We start from the raw sequence: 10,232 nt of genomic DNA, 5'->3' as shown, positions 1-10,232 counted from the left end.
ATAAATGATTTGATTCAACTTTATTCGTTTTCAAATTTTTTTTTCAAGAAAGTTATTTACACTTATTTTATCAAAATAATTTATTAAAAATAATTTTTATTTATCCTTGTTAGGAAATGAATTATTGCAATTTTATTTACAAAAATATCTCAATTTGATTTTTATTTACAAATGAATTAATAAACTTTATTCACGAAAATATTTTCAATTCAATTTTATCATAAAAATGATTTTTTCCAACTTTGATTTGTGAAAATGACTCTCATCCTATTCTTATTATTATTATTATTTTTTAAAAAGACCAAAATCACTTTTAATCCCATTTTAATTAAGGAAAGAAGATTTATTTTGAAAAAAAAAACATTTTTTTGGACAATCTTATTAAAAAATAACTTTTGGGCAATTTTATTTAAAAATCAAAATTTCGGAAAAATTTTATTATACAAATAAATTTCTGAACATTTGTTACTAAAAACAATTTTTTTTTAATTTTTATTAAAAACAATTTTCTAGATTTTTCTAAACCAAAATTCAAACTTTAAATCAGTTCAATAAATTTCATGAATTAAAAATGAGTCCAAAGTAGTAAATATAACCCAACACAAATTTCTCACATGTTATAAGCCCTAATCCAAAATCCCCAAATTAATAACCAAAATACAAGCACAATCTAATAAATCCAAAATATGATAAATTAAAATAAATTTTATTAGGCCTAAATTCAATATCCTAAAATTCAAGTTCAATTTAATATGCAAGCCTAAATCCACAATCAAAATCAAACCCAATTTAATATCTAAAGTCCAAAATAACATCCAAAATATATCACAATTGTCTCATACCCAAATTAAATAATTCAAATGGGCAAAATCCATATTAATCATAAATCCATCAAACAAATTTCATTAACAACAAAATGGGCTCAAATTTCTTATTAATTCACCAAAGTCCAAATTTCAAATTAAAATAAATTCAATTGGGCCTAAATTCAATATCTCATAATCCAAAATAAATGAGCTCAAATCAATATCAAGTGAAAACATGGAAGCCTTAAATCCATGAATAACAGTAAAACATACATACACCAACAATAAACCCAATCAAACATTCCAAAAGCACAATATCCATGAACCCAAATTAATAAATAAATCCAAATTGAAGTCCACAAACATGCCCACAATCTGACAATTATTGTGCAAACCAAAATAAAAAAGTAAAAATAAAAAATGAAAAATGAAAATAGAATAAAGTAAAAAGGAAATTTACCAATTTTTTGAAAAACTATGGATGACCGGATTGTTAGCCGACAGTGACTGGTGGTGATTGGTCAGTGGTGACTAATCAACGATAGCCAATGGTGGTCGGCAATGATGGTAAAAGTGGCGGATGGAAAGAGAATGGGTATGGTGAGAGGAAAGAAGAAATAAATAAATGAAATAAAAAGAAATGAATGAAAAGAAATTAAGAAGGAATGAAGATAAGAGTATTTGGATGGAGAGAAATTGAGGGAAAATGAAGAAAAGAAATAAGAAAACAAAAAGTGGGGGGAAAAGTTTTTTTTTTTTTTGCAGACATGTGAGTGAGAGGGAGGAACCAAAAGAGATACCAACAAGGAAAAAGGAAAAGAAAAAGGAAAAAGAGAAGAGAAAGAGAGAAAGACATGGATAAGTCTTTTAACGAGAGAGAAAAGAGAAGAGAGAAGAGAGAAAGAGAAAGAGAAAGATGGGGATGAGTCTCTTGACGTGGGGGAATGGGGGTAGGTATGGGAGAGAAAGGGAAAAAAGAAAAGAAAGAAAAATAAAATAAAATAATAGTAAATAAAATAACAAAACTTAAGATTTAAAGGGTGTCAGTGGGTCAAAAAATTTAGATGTAATCGAGATTTAAATCTAATGATAAAATTGGGTTCAAAATTAATATAAAAAAATAAAATTGAAATAAATTTTGGAATCTACAAATATGTTAAGCATAGCTCCTCTTTCTTTGGTCATAACTACAATTTGCATATAGAATATTAAGATTATATTTGAGAACTATTCTTAAAAATAGTTTATTGTTATTTAATAAAAAAAAAACATGTTTAACTATTAATTGTTACTTAAACTGATTTGTAAGAATATTTCTCAAAACAAGGTGTTTTGAAAATTTTATTTTTAGTTATTTTCATTTATTTCCTAAACGTGAAACAAAGGTTTGGTTAATCTCGGTTTTGATGATAACAAAACAAAGTTTAGAACTAATTATTATATTTCAAGTGTGATTAAACAAGACGTTTTCCAAAGTGACAATCACAAAGACAAATCAAGTCAAAGAGAAATCATTAAAAAGAAAAAGACCTCAAAGATAAGTGTTTTTCGAGACCCAAACTTCATTAGATCTCTTTGTAAGGTTGTTGGTACACTAGGATTTTTATGCATTACATTTTTTACTTATGCATCAAAATCATCCAAGAGTTATTTTGTTCTAAATATTTTAAAATTAGATGATTTCATATTTTCAACTAAAACCTTGTGTCAAATGTTTTTCAAACTTGTTTAAAAGGTTTTAAGTTGAAAAAGTTGGTTGTTGAGCCAAAAATGGCTCAACCGATTGAACTGAATGAGGAACCGGTCAACCCCTAACTCAACCGGTCAAGGGGTGCAAAAAAAAAAAAATATTTTCTCTCTTCTAGAACGATTGTTCAACCAGATGAGGAATCGGTCGACCCCCACCTCAACCGGTCGAGATTGATTAAGGGGCAGTCGAGGTCCAACGGTCACCTACCAAGCATTAAATGCTAACAGCTAGTCAACCGGTCGACCCCCAACTCAACCGATCGAACCCCCAATGGTTAGTTTGATTTTTTTTCCTCTATAAAAATGCCTCAATATTCATTGTTTCTTGAGCTTAACCTTTCTAAAATTTTCTTAAATATATTTGAGCCTTGGGATAGTATATTTTTAGTACACCATTGTTCTAAAACTTGCATATCATTAGAGCACCATTCAATCCTAGTTTACTTGTATCATTTGAGCCTAAAGTTTTGTATTAAGAGTTTGTGAAATCATTTGTATATCTTTAAGAGGAAGAATCTAAGTGTGAGGTATCACTTAGGGATTCTCAAGTGTGGAGTATCACTTGAGAGGTTGTTCAAGAGTGGGGTATCTCTTAAGGATTGTAAAGGGTGCTTGGAGCCAAAAGTTCAAGAGGGTGGATTGGAACCATAATCTAATTGTATTACTTAAAGGCTTGGTTAGCGTTGAAATAGTGAAACCTCAAGCTTGGGATTAAAGCTAGAGAAGAGGTAGGTCGGGTTGCGTCGAACCACTATAAAAATATTGTATTTGTATTATCTCTTTCCTATTATCTTAATTTATATGCAATTGTTTTTATATTGTTTTATTATATATTTGCGTATAATTATCTCTTGCATTCACATAATTTAAGAAGAAAAAGAGATCATCACCCTATTCACCCTCTTCTAGGGTGATTACCATAGGTTGGATTAGCCTAATTTTTCTAACACTAAAAACTGTTTGAAAAAATAATTATATAAATATTAAAAATAAAGTATTACATATAAACATTATTTAAAAAAATATAAAAATATATATTAAGAACGTTCAAATTAAGTTGTTGAACAATTTTTTGTTTATAAAATATCAAAGAACTACTTTTAAAAACTATTCCTTTTTATAACTATTTTCAAAACGTTATTAGAAGCACTAAAATTCTTTCTTCCTTATGTTGGCAAAATAAAAATCTTGGATAAGGGACTACTCATTTTTTTACATATTTTTTAGGTTTATTTGAGTATCATGTTTTTCATGTCTTCATTTTATTTCACAAGAATTCAAATTACGTGAATAATGTAATACCTAAGTAGGATTAATTGCCCACCAAATTTCCTGCCCGAATTTAGCCTTAGACTTTATTTCTTTTTCAAAAGTTTCTAAATTGATTCTAATAAAAATCCAAAAAAAAAAAAAAAATGAAAGTAAAGAGAATGCGTCACACTCTGGAATTGCCCACCGAATTTCCTGCCAGACTTCAATGGCATATTTGATTTTGAACCACTCCAATCCCAATCTATTTTGTTTCATCTATTATTAAATATGAGATCTAGAGTTTCAAATGACACCACCTCATTTAAATATGAGACATTTGGAAAAATCAATTGCTTGCTAGCATTGTAAGGTACTGATAAAGACATGTCTGAGAGGAATTCTCATGGGAAATATCAAAATACACACAAAGGTACGAAAGTAGGTAATCCATTTATTATTAATCAAAGTTTCAGACTCAATTTGTGTTTCCAGACGATTAACGCATTCTTCTGCTTTGAAAAATCAAGTTTAGAACTTTCCCTTTTAGAAAAAAAAAATTATAAATCCAATTAATCTTTCAATGATGAAAAATTGAATAAAACAAAATTTGATTAAAATTAATTTGATTCCATTAATTAGATGGTCTACTGCAAGTTAATTTAGGTCTTAAATTTGAAGGGATCTTTTTATTTTCGATACATATTGCTAAACCGAAGGCATTGATAGAACTTTTCTTTTTTCAACATAGGCGGAAGAAAGTCACCTCGTATGGTTTGAAAAGTAGAAGCAATGGCACCCTTGTAAACAACCCACTCCTGCGTTCTTCACCTATCCATTGGCACCATTAACGAAAGAGTCCCTCTGCAATTCTACAGACTGAAGGGCAGGTAGGGGCAATGGCTGAGTTATTTGGAACTAACTTTCTTCCTCTCATGCCTTCTCATACAGCTTGTTCCATTCACTGTTGCCCAGTATTTCCCTAAAGAAGAATGCATTTCAGATAGAGGTAACTACACCGATAACAGTACATACCGGGCAGACCTCAATAGCCTCCTGACCTCCTTCTCAAACACCCAAGTTGAGTATGGGTTTTACAATTCCTCCGTTGGTGAGGTGAACGGAATCGGACTCTGTAGAGGGGATCTCACGGTGGATACATGTCATAGTTGTATCAATAACTCCAGCCAGGACATTCGACGATTATGTCCCAACTACAAGGAGGCAGTTTTGTATTACGATTTTTGCACGTTACGATACTCTGACAGCCCCATATTCGGCACAGAGGAGACTTCGCCTTATTACCCTCTGGGAAACACCCAAAATTTCCCGGACATCGACCGCTTCACACAGCAGCGGGACGAGTTGATTCATGACCTCCGAGGAAAAGCCGCGTCAGGTGGTGCTCTTCGAAAGTATGCAACAGGGGATTCAACGGTTAATCGAGAAACCATATATGCACTTGTCCAGTGCACTCCTGATTTAGACGAGCAGGAATGCGATGACTGTGTAGCCGGCCTTAGTAGTTATGTTGCCGATTTTTTGAAGTATAGACGAGGAGGGAATGATAAGGCACCAAGTTGTAACTTTAGGTTCGAGACCTATCGGTTCTATGACCCTCTTCCTGATGCACCGCCACCATCTCCTACTAATTCTTCTCATCCTCCGCCAAATGATGCCACTGCTGGAGACGGTATGCACTTGATACATCCATGCTTTCAAAACATCACCGACTGCTTTTAGATTCAAACCTGCGATGAATGAGTATAAGCTTCCCTCATCATTTCTAGTTTGCAGATATAGAATTCAGAGTAGAGAAATCAACTGAAACTTACCCACTCAAAATACGAAGTCAACTTCTAAACCTGTTATCTTCAATAGAGTTCTAGATATGATTTACCCCCAAAACCACAGTATCTTGTACCCTGAACAGATATTCCTCTCCACTTGAGACTCTACAGTCACCAAGAGAAACCATGAACTTCCTCAAAGGAAGAAACCCGATCAAGGTGGAGACCCCTCTCTCAATTTTGAGTACAACTCAAATGAAAAAAAAAAACAATTTGTTAGACAAGAATGTACTCTTGTTTTTTTTTTTTTTTTTTTTTACTGGATTTTTTTAGCAGCCTAAAGCTTTAAATTACTGATCTAGCTTCTATTTTTGGTGAACTGGAATCTGCTATGCCATGCCTTAAATCTGTAGTGTGGAAGATCAGTATATTTAGGATACATGAATGCTCATTCTATAGATAGGGTGACATGGTATGAATTAAAAATCATTATTAAGGATCAAAATTTATTCCACTCTTATTCACCCATACGACTCCTAATTTCTTTAATTTTAATTAGGAAATAAAGAGACTTGATTGAATCAGTGTCACAAAATTCCATGATATGCATGCTAACTCTTCACTAGATATTCGGCATCGGAAATTTGATGAGAGGAAATTTGTGTTTTCGCAGGAAAAAGTAACAGAACGCGAACTGTAGTTATCGTTGTTACAGCAACTGTTGTTTCTGTGATACTCATCTCCTGCATCTGCGTCCTTTTGAGAATGAGAAAGCTAAAAGACAAAGATGAAAGTAAGTTCAAATGAACTACCCCTGTTACTTGTTATTCAAAAAGTTGCTTTTCCATTTTTTGCTGGAACTACTCTCCTCAAAAAGTTTAAAAAGTAAAATTAAAATAAAAATACATGAAATTTTGTATTGACTAAGAATGAGATTTTGTTACTGGGAATAAATAAATTCCGGCTATTAATACAAGATTTTGTGTTGAGTAGACATTGAAACGTAGCCCAACACCCTTCAATTAAAGCTCCCCTGTATTTATGTTACTCCTGTATAAAGATGCACTTAATTAATTCATTACACTTGTGTGTTAACTTGCCTTGTGAAGCTGAGGATGAAATTTTGGAAGTGGAGTCCTTGCAATTCAACCTTGGTTCTATTAGAAATGCAACAGATAACTTTTCTGATTCTAATAAGCTTGGACAAGGAGGATTTGGAGCTGTTTACAAGGTAACTAAACATTGCCATTATAAGGGGAAAAAAATCTCAACTCAAATAAATTCCTTTAGACTTTGATTTGAAGTATCTCAAATATTATACTTTGTTGTGATATATTTCAGGGTACACTTTCCAATGGACAAGATATAGCTGTGAAAAGGTTGTCTAAGGGTTCTGGACAAGGAGAACTAGAATTCAAAAACGAGGTCTTGTTAGTAGCCAAGCTTCAACATAGAAATTTGGTTAGAGTACTCCTAGGTTTCTGCTTAGAAGGAACAGAAAGACTTCTCATCTATGAGTTCGTGCCTAATGCAAGTCTTGATCACTTTCTATTTGGTATGGCTTAACTTTCGCCTATGTTTCATATTTACTTCTAATCAGTTTTTTCTTTTTCTTTTTTTAACCCTTTACCTTGAGAAAGAGTTAAGAGTTTATAGTCCTTTCTAATGACATATATTTACAAACACAGAGATCCTATCAAGCCTTTACAATTATATTGGGATTGGCATTACAAAATTATAGTAGGTATTGCTTGAGGGCTATTGTATCTCCACGAAGATTCCTGATTTCGAATTATTGATCGTGATCTTAAAGCCAGTAACATTTTGCTACATGAAGAAATGAATCCTAAAATTTCAGATTTTGGTATGGCAAGGTTGTTTTCATTGGATCAAACTCAAGGTGATACGAAAAGGATTGCTGGAACCTAGTAAGTATCAAAATCTTGGTAGAGCTAAAAATTATGACCCTGTATATTTTTCTATTTTTTTTTTGTTGATAAAATTATATATCACTTAGCTATCTTTGTGTCTTAGCAAATCAATCTCAAAATCTTAGCAAATACTTCATTACATCCCCCAATATAATCATGAATTCTATTATCAAAAATAAAATTGATCTAATTAATTACAATATACAATGGATATATGGCTCTTGAGTATGTAATGCGTGGGAACTTCTTAGTTAAGTCTGATGTCTATAGTTTTGGTGTGTTGATTTTGGAACTTGTCAATGGTCAAAAGAGCACTAATTTTGGCAATGAGGAGAATATGGAAGGCCTTATAAGCTTTGTAAGTATGAATATCTATATGTTATATTAGTCATTTCCTAGAAGTAGCATACTAGTAAATCACACAAAATTGAAAGGCTTAAACCTTTTATTTGGCTTTTTATGTAAACATTATCAAACTATTGCAGGCATGGAGAAGTTGGAGGAAGGGGTCAACTTCAAATTTGATAGATCCTTCAATGAACTCCGATTCAAGAAGTAGATTTATGAGATGCATACTTATTGGGTTGTTATGCGTTCAAGAAAATGTAGCTGATAGACCAACCATGGCTCCAATTGTTCTCATGCTTAGTAGTTACTCTCTCACTCTCCCATTAACTTCAACACCTGGTTTTTTCATGCACAGTAGCATGATCCCAAAGACACCCTTGCTACAGGGATCCAATTTTGGGGTAACCAATTCTTCTAATAATGTTTCAGCACGCGTGTCCGTAAATGAGGCTTCGATTATTGAGCTCCACCCTCGTTAATGTTATAGAGGTGAAAGTTATGTTGAAGTGTGACTCCTCTTATTTTCTTGGTTCCTGATCAATTCCCACCACATGATTTATTTTTTTATATCAAACCAGTCTTGATTTTTGCTTCGAATGCTTGTTGGATATGCATAAGTTTTTATATCAATTTGTTGGAGTAATAAGGTTGAAAGAGAAATACAAACAATTGCAAAAGAAAATAAAAATAGGGGAGAATTAAACTTTGTTATCTTCCATCTTATTTATCATACTCACACTTAGCTAAATAGACCCTAGCTCCTAATAATACAACAGATGAATCTTCTAGGATTTGACAACTTAAAAATAGAAACTAAAATAATCACTTAAAACAAAATATTTTTCCTTGATTTTTAGAGACTAAATCTAGTTCTAATAGTTAAAAAGTTTCTAAATCAAGTTTAATTTTCCAACATGCCTTGTTAAACAAAATTTGTGACTCCAAGTAGCATCCTTAACCTTCTAAAATTTTCAAATTTGAGAAGTTTGGTAAAAATATTCTGATTTTGAGATTTTGTAAATTTTCATTACATTTCCATCATCATAATGCATTATCTAATAAAATGATATTTTGTATTTATGTATTTGCTTCGATCATGGAAAACTGGATTTTTTTGACAATGCAATCATTGATTTGTTATTCGCAGAGTAGATACCTTATTGAGCTTGTATCCCTTAGTCACCAATCTTGCTTTGTATCTCTCCACTGATGGTAAAAATTAATGTAAACATGCTATAACAATCATTAAATAGCAATTAGATCATAAGCGGAATTATAAACAAATTGAAAATATACCTCTCACCATTGCCATTCTACAGGTTAAAATGTTTTTTTCAATTTTCGGGTTTCAGGTGCTTCTAAACCTTTCTCAACCTCCACTTAGATGGTGTTTTTGAAAAACTGAAAGAGATTACAGGCTTAGGGAACCTTACCCATTAGTGTTCTGCCTTGTTTTAAAGACTCTCCATCACCGAGTATGTCTGGAACGTGCACAAAACATGGGGTAGTGATGCGAACGTGGTTCCGAGCATGAATCCTCATTCCTAAATTGATGGAATGATGTGGATCACATTCCGAATCACGTATTCGGTTTATTACCGAAGATACAGGAGAAATAAAATCCCAACATTCTCCCACTTGGTCCATATATTCCATCATTCATCATAGCAAGAAACAAAACACATTAATCATGGCAATAGGTCCTCTAAAATCGAGTATTTATCTTCCATGTATCACAATGCATCATGTCTCTTAAACACTAGCCCATATAGCTTAATGAATAAACCTTATGTTTATTCTAGGTCCAAACATTAATGATATTTCTCAATATATGAATAAAATTTGATTCGTTCCCAATTGGTGTCTCAGCTGATTCATGTCCAGCTGGTGTCCCTTGATTTTGGTCCTCAGGGAGTAATCAACAAAATTTATAACCTATTACACCATGTACTAGGATAGCCTTAGCTAGCATAGCATAGTGGCTCTAGGGTCGTTCACTGGGATGGATTTTCACTTCATAATTGATATTAATTCAAAGATGAATTGGTGCCTTTTCATTTCAAGGTTAGCTTTAAAAGAAAACATAAAGATGTTTGAGTGAAAAGGGTTTGGTTTTAAACTAACCAAAAAATAGTAACTGATTTTAATTACAAAGAAAAGTGTTTCTTGGAGTTTAGATCACTAGGCTCGGGTTTCTTGTACAAAAAGGAGAGTTCCGGTCACTTGTTTCTTTTCCTCATATTAGAGAATTAACATATAGTTAATTCTCTAACCGGTGCGGTACAGATGCTTCCCTTTAATGGGTTCAAACACTAAATCCCTCTCACTGATGCAACTTGCAATGGCTCATGCCTCTCACC

General features: G+C 32.4%; 1 pseudogene; it reads left to right on the top strand.

Annotated features, from left to right (window-relative positions):
• Nucleotides 1-1,367: 1,367 nt before the first annotated feature.
• LOC117923190 lies at nucleotides 1,368-8,351 on the top strand (annotated as a pseudogene).
• The last annotated feature ends 1,881 nt before the right edge of the window (nucleotides 8,352-10,232 follow it).

This window comes from Vitis riparia, chromosome 10, assembly GCF_004353265.1.
Source record: "Vitis riparia cultivar Riparia Gloire de Montpellier isolate 1030 chromosome 10, EGFV_Vit.rip_1.0, whole genome shotgun sequence".
Lineage (NCBI taxonomy): Eukaryota > Viridiplantae > Streptophyta > Magnoliopsida > Vitales > Vitaceae > Vitis > Vitis riparia.
The sequence above is the reverse complement of the archived record's forward strand: the minus strand, read 5'-3'. Positions and strand labels throughout refer to the sequence as shown.